Here is a 16866-nt window from a genome sequence, read left to right as displayed (position 1 = left end):
CCACATGAAGAAATGCAAACATATCATGGACCACATTGCTAGAAAGAAGAGCACCACGACAGGGGGAGTAACATACCTATGAAGAACTACTAGTTGTGAAGAAAAGGAGTAGCTTGATAGGTGGAGTTTTTGGGCACCCTGTTTGCCATTGATGTCAAAGGGGAAGAGAATGTTGGAAGGGCAAGAATATTGCCATCAATGACAAAGGGGGAGATTGTTAATCTAGGTTGTCATTGATGTCGATATGGCATTGACTGAGGTCTTAATACTCTTGAGAAGCTTGGTTCCAGATGATGATGTCTTGCCTTAAGAAATTGCCAAGTGTCTGATTGGTGATCTAGTCCCTAGGTACAAGTCCTTGATGTGAAGAACTACTCTTAATTAAGCCATACTTGTGATGATGTTATACTCTTATATGTCCACACTTAATGATGGTACTTGATGAGGGTTGGAAGACTAAGTGATGACGTGACTGATGATTGAAAGAGACTTTCCTAATGATATTGCCTACAAAATATCACTTCACCATTGTATGATGACACGAGATGATACATTCATTCTTGCATACACTCATGATGACATAAATGCAACACTCCTACATGATGACACACTCATACATTGAAAACAATGAAGAACCCGCTGTCCCAAACATTACTCATGTTGTCCTAAACTTTTTATGCATAAAATTTAAGGACAGTCACAAAGAAAAATAATTTTTGCCAACATAGAGGCATCTTTTCTCAATGGGACCTAGACTATCTTAAAGATGAATTTTTCCTCTTTCCAATGAGCCCTTACTTGCCCCGAAACTCCTAATGGTTGAGGAGATCATGAATTTTAAGTTAGAAAAAATTATTTGACAATGAGCCGACCTGCACCTTGTATTTCAAGTCGGCCTCCATACAGTGACGTGTCTTTTCATTTTGTTGTGTGAAAACCTCTATTTATTAGGGATTCGAGCTCATTTTTTAGCCATCATTTTTCGGTTTGAAGTTCATAATTCAGTGGGAAACAGTAAGGAGGACAATAGAGGACAGCGAGGAGTATTCTTGAAGATAAGGACAACGAATATTTATGTTCTGGGTTTATAAAACGAAATTGACACCTCCAGGCAGCCATAACAAGTGTTGTGACCACACTCGGACCTACAACAAACCTGTGGCAAATATACTTCGGAGATGCCTCACTGAAATAGAACTGTGGTAACTCGGACAAAGACAAATTTGTGGCACGTATAGCTGATCTCTACCTAGGATCTCTTGCTTTAGTCTATCACATCAAATTGGTGCAACAACCTTCTCATTAAACCATGCTTGCTGTAGCTTTGAATTGTGTCATCTACAGTGTGAACAAGATACTCTGATTGCCTCATTGACTGTGTTATCATTGGCTCTGTGATTGCAAAGAAGGATTGGATAACATCATGACGTTGAAGAAGAGTTTGGGTACAGTAGACAGAGACACGAAGATTCTGTGTGTAGACTACTTATGGGATTAGCCTCAGAGAACTGAAGTGAACAGTTAACAAAGTCAAGGAAGGGTCAAGGGCAATTTTACACTATTCTAGATTCAGAGTTGAATTATGATTGCAACATTAATACTCCTATACCTACAATGAGGACTAATGGTGGAGACCTATTTTGGACAGTCAAGCATAGTGTTTGAAGCTAAATAAATATGTATGGTGAAGAATCTTATTGAAGGAACACAAGTAAGTATATCACTCAATTTTTTTTGTATCAACATACATTGAAAGCAGTGAAGGGTTTTGGAGCATCTATTAAGGAGCCAATGGAGAGTTTTTTGAAGACACGTTTTAAAGGATAGCTTGAAGACACTCTTGGAGACTTTGATTGAAGCCTTTGTGGAGTAACCTTGAAGAAGGTTCCAGATTGAAGACATCACCTTGGAGACACTATTGAAGATGCCTTGAAGGTCTTGAAGATAATGTTGAAGACCATGATGCATTAGCCATCATGAGGTAACTTGAAGATCCTTGTTTTGGGTACCATGAAGAACAACGGAGACACCTTCATGTGAAGAACAAGGTTGTCATTGATGACGAGACATGGAGACTAAAGTGAAGGGATAGCTGAAGATTGACAGGGCTCGTTGAAGAAGACATTGGGAGCCGTGAGTTACTACCAAACATATCTTGACGAAGTATTGCAGTGGGTTGGAGCCTCGAAAAGACAAGGTTGGTGCCTTGGAGGATAGGGTTGGAGCCCTAGAGGATCAGTGTCCTCAAGAAACCAGGTCGGAGCCTGTACCAAAGAAGGGTTGGTGCCCTAGAGGTTGGAGCCTCTAAACGCAAGGTCGGTGCCTTGAGAAGATAGGGTCGGTGCCCTAGAGGTCAGAGCCTCACAAAAGACCAAGTTGGTGCTTGGAAAATATAGGTTGGAGCTTGGGAGATTGAAGATTGGTGTCTTCATCTAGGGTTGGAGCCCTACACAAACATTGTACTTGATTTATCGAGATTAATAAAAGTATTTATTCTCATTGTTCATTTTGTATTCTAATTATAAGTGATCTAACTAGTAAAAGTAACAATTGATAAGGAATACTGATTCACCACCCCCCCAGTATTTCCAACAATTCTCTCAAAGTCTCTATTCCAGGGTGAAGTTTGTGTACTTAAGGGACAAATTTAGATTAGTTGAGAATGCTTCCTTTATTTAGAGGGAGTGTTGATGTTGTAGCATCAAGGGGAAGACATTCTCCCTAGGTCAAGATATTGACAGGTCAAAGATATTGACTAGGGGCCATGTAATGTGGTGGCTATTGAGAATGGCCCAGAGAGAATCAAGGTTTAGAGCTCCCCCAGATTGCCAAGAGGTACTTGGCTAGTGGTTAGAGTGAGTACCTTTGACATTAAACAAGTATGTTGCAATTAATTTGGCATGCAGGAATGGTGATTGCCTAGGGTTTCGCCATAGGTCACAAGTGTTGGCTAGGTTCCAAGTGATGACTTGGATAATTGGTGACTTTGCTCCAAGTGATGACTTGTTGAGCATGATGTTTATGTAGGATGCTTTCCACATGGTTCTGTAATAGAACTTGCGGTGGATGGATTCATCAACATAGCTAGCTCTTTCAACCTTTTCTTGGAATAGAGAATTTTTTCAACAAGAGATCATCTAGAAAGGTCAAAGTGAATACCTCCCTAGCAAAGGAGTGCTGAATTTTTTGTAGCTATGGTCGGTATTCAATTAATCCTAAAAATAAAATGAAAAAAAAATTAAAATTGAATTTGTTTTTCCTCTAAAATGTCAAGTCGGCTCGGCATGTAGACACACCAATTCGGGTTCATTTGATGACTATGTAAAGACCATTTGTCTTCCTCCATGGACATCAATTCGGAGCACGTCAATGGACAATAGCTTCTTTTGTTCATCCATACGAAGGAGAGAGAGAGAGATAGTAGACCGAAGTTTGGCCTCCCATTTGATATATTTTTTGGTTACTTTGCATGTGTGGGAAGAGGATCAAAATTCTTGGTAGTGTTGTCGCTCAAATTGTATAGGCACTGTGTCAACGATCTTGTGAATATTCCCTAAGTGGAATCCTATTACAGCAATTGGTATTATTTCCAGTGTTGTGAAAATCGCGATAAAGTCGCGATTTTATCGTTTTATCGCGATTTTTTCGATAAAACGATTTTATCGCGATAACAATCAAAATTATCGTGGGGGTCTCCGGCAGCGAGGTTTTATAATGTTCTTTTTGGTTTTTTAAGGGATGCTAAATGTTTGAAATGCAATTTTTTTTGAAAGAAACAAATAATTTTTGAGTGGGGCAGCTTAATGATAAAGTCTAGGCCCTAGTATTGATATGCTATTCATGGTAATGTTAAATTCTTAAAGTAAAAGTGACATTCTCCTTAATCTTCATTTTCATCCTTTTACTTAAATTTTTAACATTACCATGAAATGACTTAGGATGTTTGAGAGTGGTTCCGGCCTCATTGGATTTCATATGGAGAAAGTAAAATTTTAGATTTCATTCAAAATTCAGTATCAGTTTTTCAGGATTTCAGGATTAGGAGATTGTAATGTTTCCAGGTGACACCACCTGCCCGGGCTACCCCTGCCACCAGTAGAGGACGTGGTCTACCTCCTATAGCTCCTACTTCTAGTTCTTCAGCTTCTAGAGCATAGCAGACTCCACTGCCAACTCTACCAGCACCAGCATATACATCTAGAGGGAAAGGGAAAGCTGTGGCATTTTCTCGCAAGAGGGGCAGAGGAAATCAATAGGATTAGACTTCAGTTATTTTCTTCATTTTATTGTATATGACATTATGACATGATGAGATACATTATTATATTTTTTGTTGATATTTTGAGGCTGAGTTCGGACTCAGGAGTCAGGACTTACTATTTAGGACATGATTCAATGTTATGTGTGATTTTAGCACTAGAAATGATATTAAACATCTTATATATTAGTTCTTTTATCATATTTATGTGTCAATGTATTTATTTTATGTTGTAGATGGTTTAGATATTAAAAAAATTGAAAAAAAATAAATATTTTTGTACCAAACGATTTTTTCCCGATTTTTTCCGATTATTTCCTGATAATTACGATTTTTTCCTCTTTATTTTTTCTTTGTTGCTGCTATGCTATTCACACTCGCTTCTAGAGTGAGAAGATCTGCTCACAACTACTGCAAATCTGCAAGAAAAAATCGAACTTCTAAGACTCGAAGTTGCCTGAGAGAAATTTTCCCTCTGCTATGTGTGCTCTTCTCTTCCACTCGATGCTGATTCTGCTTCTGCACAAACCTTTTGCATCCAACCACAAATCTGCTCAGCGAAAATCTGAGTTGCAACTGCTCCCTCTGACTGTTGTAATCACTCTTGGGAAAATCGAATATTTTGCACCCCTGCAACTGAAAATCGAATTGTTGGCCCAACAATTCGGCCTGCCTGTTTGAGCACTGTGTTACCTCAAGAATTTCTGTGTGCTGCTCCCTTTAAGCAGCGAAATTCTTTATCCACTTCTAAGCTTCTCGACTGATCAATCACGTTATGATACCATGTGAAAATTCCCTTAAGTGGAATCCTATTGCAGCAATTAGTATTATTTGTTCTAATTGATAAAATTAATTATTCAGTTTATTCCTACGACAACATCGAAATAAACCCGCTGCAATCTTCACAAATAAAAATTGCGAAAATAAAATAGCACCGGAACTGAGAAATGTTAGCACACACAAAATAAAAATGACAATTATTTTTTACAAGAGTCCTCGGAAAAACCTAATGCGGGAAAATAGGTGCAACAGATGAGTGTTTTATTTTATTATGTAGTAGTGAAATCTAAGTACAATCTATGGATGCCCAACTGGCAATCCAAACAACAAGAAAATCTGGGCAAAATTATCTGAAGGAATTACCCTTCCTCCACAAGCAACCCTGACACAAATTATCTTCAAAAATTTGTCCTTCTGGACCCTCTGTGCTGCTCTGCGCAGACGCTTGGACGACAAGCCTCTGATGAAGTCATTCTCCCTGTCCCTATTAAGGAAATCACTTGTCTGACACACTGAACCCTCTGCCCAACCTATGGAACTGAAAACAAATTTCTCTCAAGAAAAATCAAATTGCTTTTGAAACAACTGCACAGTCCTTTGCACTGCCTCACTGGGAATAACTCAGCCCCTCGTTGTTGCCTCTCCGGATCTAGAAAACTTCCTTCGGATCACTGTCTCTGCCCCTCACTGATCCTGCTAGATCTCTGGCTCTCCGGCAACTGCTGCTGCTCTTTGGAAATCGATTTGCCAAAAAAATCGAACTACAGAAGTGTCTTCTGCAAGTTTCCATCGACTTCCTCTTATAATCCAATGTTGGAGCACCAACGTCCAAGATTAAAGCTTAATGAATGGGTAGGATCATCTTAGAGTCGATCCGTGTGAGTTTCTAGACGATTCTCACCTTATGTCAATTAATACTGATTCATTAACCATATTCCCCAAGTTTAGACTTACGAAATATTTAAAAAACGACTAATAATCTAATTGAGACACTTCTAGGTGGAATTTCCAGAAACAATTTCTGGGTTTGTGAGATCTCATGTATTCTAGCCTCTCCACTAAATTTCATGGCTAGAACACATTCGATGCTACAAAAACTAACACGACTCAGGTCGGGGGCTGTCACTCTAATCCCTGACCTCTCCATTCTAGCTGTCTCCCAACAACAGGCTATGGGGGGTAGTCCCTATGGAAATGTGAAAATCAAGGACAATGTGGCAACCAACCAGTTCGGGAGACACGATTGAGTGGCCTAGCTACTGGACTAATTTAAGCAAGATTTAATAATTAGATTAAATTCAAATGTGGGACCAGTGTCTTATGGAGTCAACTTCTTGCTTATTATCAATTCTATGCCAAGTAACCTATTAATATTGGAAACTAGGGCCAAATTCCACCTTAGGACAACTCATATGATGGAGATGATTATTGCATTGGATTCCTCTTTCAGAGAGACACAATTTTGATATAAAGATCATCTCATTCCGACAAGCAGAAATGGAATTATGAATTTATTTCTTCTATGGACAAATTGTCAAGGTCGGCTCCAGTCAAATGTAGGCTCATGAAGCCCAACAAAGGAGCCTTTTCACCCTCAACGTTGTGTATAAATAAGAGAGGCCTTTTCCTCATTTGGACATCATCATCTCATCACATCTTCTCTCTCTTGATTGGATCAAACATCATTAGAGGCTTCTCTCTCTCTTCTTCGCAGATGTGGCTAGGTAGCTCCTTCTCTTCTTCGCACGTGTGGCGGGAGGTCGAGTTTCTTCTGGGTAGAACACATCGAAATTGCAGAGCATTGACCAACGTTGACCGTGGGGTATTTGACTTGAGTTGACTTAAGTTTTTGGGCCAAATTTCCGATTTTTCTAGGCTGCATTCATTGGCACAAAAATCGAGACATTTGAAGGTGTTTGACCAGCATTGACTTCAGGTTTGATTGCAGAAAATTACAGCAGACTTTCTCTCTCCTTTGACTGGGTTTGATCAAAGATTTTGAGCTGACTTTGATTCTCTTGGAAGGCTAAATTGGACAGTTGTTTGGAGGATGTTTTGGGGCAGCTTTGACCATTGTTGAGTTTCTGGTTAGGGTTGATTTGACTGCTTATTTAGCAGATCTGTTTTGGGCTTATATTTGTACTCTCTCTCTCTCTGCTGAACTATTGAAGAATAATAAGAAGATTTGATCAAAGAGTTTCCTCACATTGGGGTTTGTCCCTAGCAGCCGCCACATCTTGTGTCCTCTTGTCTTGGCTTGTTCTATGCATATGATTTTATGTTCTATCTGCATTTATTGTCAATGTTTATAAGTTAATGTGATTGCTACTGGATATAATTGGAATTTGTCATTGGGCTGTTAAAGGAACATTGAAGTAAATTGTCTTAAGTATAGAACATACCATTGTTGTCTAAAAGTAACATGGTATTAGAGATAAGGTGAAGACAAATCCCAAGCAAGAATGAAGCAAAGCAATCACTAAAGGAAGCTGTTGGACAAGAACTTGGAACTAGTCCTAATGACGACTATATCTTTCTTCAAATACGAGGACAAACTCAAGGACAAATCCGACTATCATGCATGGAAGATGATTTTGGATTTGACTTTGGAAGAGAATGATGCAATGGACTATGTCAAGGGAAGAATAACCGAGCCTCCTTCAAATGCATCCGTTGTTGTTCAAACAAAGTACAAGAAAGGTGAGACAAAAGGTAAAAAGATTATTGTTGATTCTATTCATAAGCCCTTTGGTTGCATATATTTCTAATTTGGAAAATCTAAGGAGATGTATGAAAGACTGGTTGGGATGTTCAAAGTGAACAATGCAAATCAAATTGTCTTTCTCAAGAACAAGTTAAAAGACATTAAGATGGATAGAGGAGAATCCATCCAATCATACTTCATGAGGATCACCGAGATAAAAAATGATCTCTTATCTATTGGAGAAGTCATTGGTGACAAGGTACTCTCTCTTATTGCATTGGGGGGTGTTACAAGAGATTGGGATGTGTTCAACACTACCATTCTTAACCATGATAGGGTTCCAGGATATGAGGAACTATTGGCCAGATGGACTCAAGAAGAAATAAGGATGATGGAACAAGACAAGCCCTCAAATGGAAACGCTCCTACTGCCTTCTCCGCTCATTCTAGAAGAAGGAACAATGCTGGTCCAAGGAATCAAGGACAAGGGTTCAAGCATGGATTCAAATAAGGAAGAAAAGGAATGTGCTTCAATTGTAATAGGTTTGGCCATTTCGCTAGGGAGTAATATATATGGATGAGGGAGCAGGAACACGCAACCAAAATGGGGGTTTCCCATGTAGTATCATCCCTAAAGTCCAAGGGTTAGTAAAAGAAGTCCCATGGGACTAGGGTCCAAGGTTAATGTCCAAAAGAGGTCTAGGGGGAAAGAGCACAAACCTAACCCACTCTTTCCACCGAATTCCCCCATTAATCCATGCCCAGAAGTTTCCATGATAAGCAAACTACAATACTAAATTACCAAATGAAAAGGCATACCTTTAGGTTCAAGTGGCCCACCTTCAAACATACGATCATGGTAGATGGGTGAGGAACCACATAGCTGGCTCAAGTGGCGAAAAAATGGCACAACAAGCTAGTTGGCAGCTGGAAGGTGTTGCTCGCTGTCGACTGAGGACCATCTTGGAGAAATTTTTTCTCCAAGGGATATCACCCACAAAATGGTGGGTAATAATACCCATTCTTCTCATATTAATAAAATGGCTCAAAGCTTTGGTTCATATTTCTGGTGTTTAATTCCTATGCTTGCATGTTTTTGAGATTGCAATTTGTAGTTAATTCATAGCCTCTGTTATCTCCTTTATTTTCCTATTAGGAATATTACAGATGAGATACGTTACTTGGGTGGGACAAGATGTGGTCAGATTTGCAACAAGAGGAGATGAAGCGATCTCTAGTCAAGAGCTCCATTAGTGGCAGTAGCAGCAAGGAAGAAGACAATGTGGCCCTTGCATCGAAAGGGAAAGCAAAATGTCCCAGTCAAAGACAAGGCTCATAGGGAGAGAAGAAGAAGAAGAAGGATCTCTCTAAGATCAAGTGCTTCAGTTGTGGCGAATTTGGCCACTACAGTACTCATTGTCCTTAAAGGAAGAAGGAAAAGAAGGAGAAACAGGATCGGGTGGCAGCATCCGCAAAGATAGACAAGGTATCCTCCCATGTTGGAGGAATAATTCGCCATGTATGCAGCTATACCTCCAGGAGAGAGGTGGGGTGATATCGAGCTTTAGTCCCGGAGTTGCGTAGAGATTTGGGCAGGATCCATCGAGGTGAGCATCGGATGGTGTTTCCTCATGGGTCATTTCCCTTCCTACAGGGGCCCACATTATTCCGTAGTAGGAGGATCAGTGTCAGTTGAGGCAGTCAGTTCTAGAGTGGCAGATGTAGACTAGTGGTAATCAGATGTTGAGGAGCACATAGCAGTGTTGATAGCAGAGCAAGATGCTTAGTGGCAGAATCAACAATAGTGTAGATTTTTCAATGGACAAGTAGAGGCTAGAAGCAATCAGAGACTTAGGAAACAATTGTAGCACAGTGACATAGTTGATTCAATATTTTGTATGCTTCTCAGTTGTAGTAGTTGCAGTAGCAGCAACAACAATGAGAGGGATGCTAGTTGGGTTGCAATGAGATGCAAATGCAAGTTGGCAGCGGTACAGGATGTACAGTGCAGTGTCAGCAGCAACACAAATGCAACATGGTTTAGCTACAGTCAGTGGAAGATGAATCAGAGTTAGCGTAGTGGATCAATGTCAGTTGAGGCAGTCAGTTCTAGAGTGACAGTTGTAGACTCGTGGTAGTCAGATGTTGAGGAGCGCGTAGCAGTGTTGATAGCAGAGCAGGATGCTCAGTAGCAGAATCAACAATAGCGTAGATTTCTCAGTGGACAGTGCAGAGGCTAGTAGCAATCAGAGACTTAGGAAACAGTTGCAACACAGTGACACAGTTGATTCAATGTTTTGGATGCTTCTCAGTTGTAGTAGTTGCAGTAGTAGCAACAACAGTGAGAGGGATGTTAGTTGGGTTGCAGTGCAGATGCAGAGTTGGTAGCAGTACATGATGTATAGTGCAGTGTCAACAGCAACACAGATGCAACATGGTTCAACTACAGTCAGTGGAAGATGAATTAGAGTTAGCGCAGTGGTTGGTGGATAGTGGTAGGAAGCTACAGTTGTCAGACATCAACAACATGTATGGAGGATGTTATGGAGACAGAGTTGGAAAACACCTTTCTTGCTAAGAGGGAGTGTTAGTTTTTGTAGCGTCAGATGGTGTTCTAGTCTCGAGACTTTGTGGAGAGGCTAAAACACAAAAGTTCTCCAAAACCAAAAAATTGTTTATGAAAATTTCACCTAGAGATAGATGAATTAAAGTAATTTACCATCATTTAAAGTTTTCCTAAGTCTAACATTAGGAAAACTAGTTAATTAATAGTAATTAATTGAGAAAAGTGAGAATTCTCTAGAAACTCACACAAATTGACTTGGAGATGATCTCAGCCATCGATTAAGTTTTAATCTTGGTTGTTGGAGTCCCATCTAGAGATTATAAGAAGAGGTCGATGGGTAGATGGAGAAACACACAACAAAAAGCCAGAAGTGTCAGTTCCTTGGGCAGTTTGAGCTAGCCAACGGTAGAGTTCGAGCAAGAGCAAGGACACAGGTTTACAGAGGGGAAAATACAGTGATCTGGAGGAAGTTTTCCAGTTCCAAAGAGGTATAGAGAGGAGGCTGCGCAGACCTCAAAGAGCCAATTCGATTTCGTTGAAGTGGAGGTTGTTTCAGTTTCCAAAGGCCGGGAATATTTTCCAGTAGGTAGGAGAGATAACCGATGGATCAGTGTCAGATGGCGCAGTTAGTTCTTGAGGGATAGTTGCAATACCAGTTGAAGTCAGATGCTGAGGAGCACAATGCAGTTGTAGTGGAGACAAACTTAGTGGAAGTGCAAAAACTAGTAGCAGCTAGAGACTCAGGAGACAGTGGCAGTCCATAGATACAATTGATTCAATGTTTTGTTCTTAGTTGCAATGGTTGTAGCAACAACAACAACATGGGATCAGTTGCGGCACAATGGTAGAATTGGCAACAATATAGGTTGTACAGTGCAGTGTCAGCAGTAGCGCAGATGCAGGGGTAGTTTAGTGACAGTGTGGCAGATGAATTAGAGTTGCATAGTAGTTGGTGGGGCAGTGACAGTTACTTATAGTTATTAGTCATTAGCAATGTGTATGGAGGATGTTATGTAGATTGGGTGAATACCTTCCTCGCTAATAGGGAGTGTTAGTTTTTGTAGCATTAGATGGTGTTCTAGTCTCGACTTTGGTCAGAGAGGCTAAGAAACACTAGGGCTCCAAAACCCATAAATTGTTTTTGGAAATTCCACCTAAAGACAACTCAATTAAACTAATTGATCGTTAATTAAAAATGCCTAAGTTTAACTTAGGGAAATTGATTAATTAATCGGAATTAATTGAGAAACGTTAGAATTCTCTAAAAACTCACATGGATTGACTCAGAGATGATCTTAGCCATTGATGAAGTTTTAATCATGGTTGTTGGTAAGCCAACGAGAGATTATAAGAGGAGGTCGATGGGGTTAGAGCTAGACACACCAGTGAGGTTGAGTTTCTTGGCAAAGATTGAACTTTCCCAGTTGCAGTGATTCAACAGAGGAGAATCTAAGCCCCAGAGGGGACGCAGAGATAGTGAGGTGCAGAGGTAGTGAGCACAGAGGAGGATTTCTAGATCTAGAGAGGAAAATACAAGTGACAGGAATATTCCATAGTGAGGCTACGCAAAAGCTTTAGCAGAGCAGTTTGATTTAGCTGAGAGGCGGATCAATTAAGCTTCCAGAGGTCGAGTAAGTCTTCTAGAGGTCCAAAGAGTCATTTCTAGTGCAGAGACAGGCAGGATGACTTGATTTGATAAGGTTTTCTAGCCACACGTGTGAGGGTCTGTGCAGAGGCAGTGCAGAAGGGCCTACGCAAGGTTTGGATGACTAGATTTTCAGAGGGAGCTAGAGTCGGGATTGCTTGTGGAGTGAGAGAATTTTTCTCTCTAATTAGTTTTGTCAGATATTCGCTAATTGGATACCTAGTTGGGCATCCATAGATTGTACTTAGATTTTCACTGCTGCATAATAATAAAACCCTCATCTACGACATCGATTTTCCCGCATTGGGTTTTTCCGGGGACAGTTGTCCAAAAATAACTGTCAATTTTATTGTGTGTGTGCTAGCATTTTCTCAGTTTCCAACATTTTATTTTCTACAACATTTTTATGGTGAAAATCACAGTTGTGATTTTATTCATTATTTGCTGTAGCAAATAAGATGCACTTAATTTTAATCAGTTAGAAGAATAATTTCTAGTTGTTGCAATAGATTACAAATTTCACATGATAAAAGACACCAAGATCCTTCAAGGATGTCTGTTATTGAGCTTTTGAATAGTCTCCTTCTAAGAGAGATCAACAAACTCCTTGAAATCTTCCTCCTTATGCCCTTCTTTGATGAGAGCTTGATGTAGTCTCCTTGCTTCCTTCAGTAAGAACTTGATCCCTTTTTGCAAGTGATTCCTTCATGCTTCCTTCAAGGATGTCCTTCTAAGTAGGTTAGATTATGAAGATTCAATCCCACGTCAGCTTAGCAACCAACTACACCGTCGTCCCCCGGCGTCGACTTTAACCTTCGACCTTATGCGACTTCTGCAGAAATCCTAGTTCTTGTGCAAAATGGTTCCTTAAAACTTCTTCCTTTGAGCGAGTCAATATTTCCCAAGGACAACGAAGTCAGATCAAAATATTTTTTCTTCCAGCAATTCGATCCTGCAATTAGATATGTAGTTTTGACCTTTCTTGAAGTTGGAGAAACCCTAATTCTTCATGACAAACAAACCCTTCTTTGTGTCCATAAAAGGATCCTTCCAACAACTTTCTTGTTCACCTTAGCTCTGATTCCATGTTGGAAAATGCAATGTGGCAGCTATCAATTCAGATTTTCCTTATTCCTTAATATTTGCTTGTGAACTTTAATTATCTTGTGTTTCTTTATTAGATATTTTCATCAAACAAATATCAAGATCAAAACAATAAAGAAAATGGACACAAATATTAGGCTCCAAGCCAGGGAAAAACCCCTTCAAGGGGTAAACCCAAAAAAACTCTTCTCTTCTTATAGAATCGGATTCAAATGAGACAACAAAGACCTAAAGCCTAGACTAAGTCCTCTTCTAGCACCAAGTCAACCCTCCAAAGAGACCTTCCAATTAGGTCAAAGTAAAACCAAGTCAACCAGAGACAAGCCCTTCCAAAACTGTACCAAACTTAGAATTTGAGCCCCCCTGCAACAAAATTTCGGACCTACAGTTACTTCAGAAATTTTGATCCCCTGCAGCAACTCAGAAACTCACGTGTGAGATAGAAAAGCCCAAAACTTGACTTGCTTCCTTCGCTAGGGTTTACTCATTGTCTTATTGTCCTTCGCTCTCATTTTTCGTCCTTCTTATTGTAGATCAAACTTGAGATGATGAGATGACAAATGAGGTCGAAGATGTCTCTATATATAGCCTTTCCAAGAGGTCGAATAGCCTCTCTCTAGGTTGAGTTGTGTTTGTCAGGGCATGTTTGTGCTTTGGAGGTTTCCAGGGCCTTCTAAACTCAAAATAAATTCTTTTATATGTTACATCTTGCCCGAAGGGTCTTATAAGCATGATGTTGACTTTCTTGACTCATGACAATAAATCCTATGACCTAACAAACCCTAGAAGCATGAAGAACATGGTTTTACCTAGAAGACAATCAATAATGAGCATGAAACCCATGCTTTAAAATAATAACTTTTTCTTTTCTTCTTTTGTTTGTTACACAAGATACATATTGAAATGAGTACAACAACAATTATGAAGACGGAAACTAGTTACATTTCCAACACAAAAGATTTGTAGCAAGGGTTGTAGTTGCAGATCTGTGCTGGACAGGAAGAGAAAATCACATAGGGAGTAGATTTCCAGAATTCTCTGAGGGTTTCCAGTTTCTAGTTTTCAGGGAGGATATCTGTGATTTCCTATAGCAGTGGGTCAAAGTAGGCAAATTAATTTACCAGTGCAAGTTTTTCTAGAATAGCAGTTCAAGTTGCAGAGGTGGTAGCTCGTTTGCCAGTTCCCAGAGGAGGACATCCGAAAGGCAAAATGAGTAGTCTTAGTGAGAAGTTGAAGGCAACACATTAGCCAGAGAAGGATTTTCGAAGGCAGATCTATTCAATCCTAAGGGAGTGCAAGTAGCAAAAGCAAGGTCGAGTAGGAAGGAGAAGGAGATTTCCAGATTTAGTCTCCAGTTTGTTTGAGTTTCACGAGATAGCTTCAACTGGACTCAAGGATCAGGATAGACTTGGCAAACCCTCTAATTTTGGTATCTGGAAGGTTAGGATGCATTTTCTATTAGATGAGCATGGTTTGAAGGAGTTCCTGACAAATGTCATAGCAGAGCTAACATATCCACAATAGTTGGAAAACTTCAAGAAAGAGATAGGCAAGACAAAGAGGATAGTCTTAGACGGGGTTTGAGATCACATTGCAAATAAGACTACGACAAAGGACATGTGGGATTTTGTCATAAACTTGTATGAGAATCCTTCAAAGAATCGCAAAATGATTCTCAAGGAGAAGCTGGGGACAACGAAGATGCAAAAGGGTGAGAGCGTGACTTCCTATCTCACCAGAATTCAAATTGTTCGTGATGAGCTAGCAACTATAGGAGAGAAATACAAAAACAAAGAATGGATTTACCAAAGAATGGCAGACCTTTGTTCAGGGGATCACTGAACAAGATCATCTACCAAATTGGGAACGACTGTGCAGTGATTTCACATAAGAGGAGCTAAGGCTAAACTTGGTTGAAGGCAACCCTATCAACAACAACAAAGAACTAAAAGGTGAGAAGAAGGAAGAAGAAAACATTGTCCTTGCAAGTAAAGGGAAGGCGAACAAGGGTCCCAGTCAGGGATAAAATTCAAAGGGAGGCGAGAAGAAGAAATAGGACCTGTTGAACGTCAAATGCTTCAAATGTGGTGAGTTTGATGACTACGTCACCTAGTGTTGCAAGAGGAAGAAGGACAATAAGGGGCACCAATAGACAACAATTTCGGCAAAGATAGATGAGTTGACTTCCAAGTTGGAGGAGTTTCCATTGATAATAACTATACCTCCATATGGGGGAGAAGCATGATGCTTCAAAGTTGCAGGATTGGGTAGGGTCTGAGGAGGCACAATATTGGATAGGTGTTTCCTTTTGGATCATTACCTTAGATATGAGGGCCCACAATATTCAACAACAAGGGGATCAATGTCAGTAGGCTAGTTAGATCTCTAGGGACAGTGCAAAGCTAGTTGTAGTTAGATACTAGAGAGGAGCAGAAACAATTGGGCACAAACAGATGCTCAATAGACAGAGCAAAGATAGTTGCAGTCAGAGACTCATGGGATAGTTGCAGAGCTAGTACAGAGACACAATGGATCTGTAGAAATCGAGTTTCCAGTTACAGTTGCAGCTGCAGGAAATTTTTGTGATTGCAAGAGGTAGTGTGAATTGGCCAGTTATTGGTTGCAAGTGTAGTTCCAACCAGAGTGAGACTCCTAGAAGGAGTTTTTATTTAGGATATATTTCATAGTTCTGTTTCAGAGGGAGATTAGGTGAGATCAACTCACTATTGCAATAGTTGCAACAGTAGTGCAGGAATAGCAACAGAGCTGTGGTAGAAACAATGTGAAGTGGATTAGAGTATGTGCAATGGCATGATGGACAATGAGAGTTAGTTGTATCACAGATGTTAGACATCAACAACATGGATAGTCCAGTTACAAGTTGTAGAGGAGGGAGATAATGGAGAACACCTTCTTCACTAAGAGGGATTATTATATTTTTGGTAGCATCAGACAAGTGTTCTAGTCTCGATTTGTGTCTAAGAGGCTAAGGAACACAAGATCTCCAAAACCCGTAAAAGGTTTCGAGACAAAAAACCCAGAGACCACTCAATTAAGTTAGATCAATATTTAAAAAATGCCCAAGTCTAACTTAGGAGAACGACTTATGCTCTAGAGATTTCTAGAAAGGGACTTAAATAAAGTCTAAGAGGATCTTAGCCATCAATCATGATTAGAGCTTGGTTGTTGATGCTCCAACGAGAGATTATAAGAGCAAGTTAATGGGATGGAGATAGAAACAAGAAGGAGAATGAGATAGATAAGGCAGTTCAGGCTACCCAGTTGCAGTGATTCAACAAGGGCGCAGTTCGAGCCAAAGAGGGAGCATTGGGGAGAGGGAGCAACAGAGAATTTGAGGAAGAGATTTCTAGAGGTTTTCCAATGTTTCTTTAGTGTCGGAGTGGAAGGATAAAGAAGGTTGAATTATTTGCAGAGAAGGCCGTAGAAGCCAGTAAGAGCAGCCAAAAGCCCCGGTGTGAGTGGATAGAAGAGAGGATTTAGTTGCCAGAGGTCGAATTAGCTTCAAGGAGGCAGAGCGAGTCACTTCCAGGGGCAGAGGGAGGTCAGATGGCTCACTTGGTGCTAGTTTGTAGGCAATGCGAGTTATTCTAGGCCCACAGTGTGCTTTTTTGGCAGAGAGCGAGTTGCTAGTGAGCAGTGTGAGCAGGCTAGTGGAGGCCAAGTTGATTTGTAGAGGGAGGAAATTATCTCCCAGATATTTTGCTAGTAACATTGCCGGAGGTGCCAGGTTAGCATCCAGATTATTGTACTCCAATTTTGCCGCATAATAATAAAATAAACCCTCATGT

Source organism: Pinus tabuliformis, chromosome 4_1, assembly GCF_031772625.1.
Source record: "Pinus tabuliformis cultivar Carrire ecotype Pingquan chromosome 4_1, CPIR1, whole genome shotgun sequence".
Taxonomy (NCBI): domain Eukaryota; kingdom Viridiplantae; phylum Streptophyta; class Pinopsida; order Pinales; family Pinaceae; genus Pinus; species Pinus tabuliformis.
The sequence above is the reverse complement of the archived record's forward strand: the minus strand, read 5'-3'. Positions refer to the sequence as shown.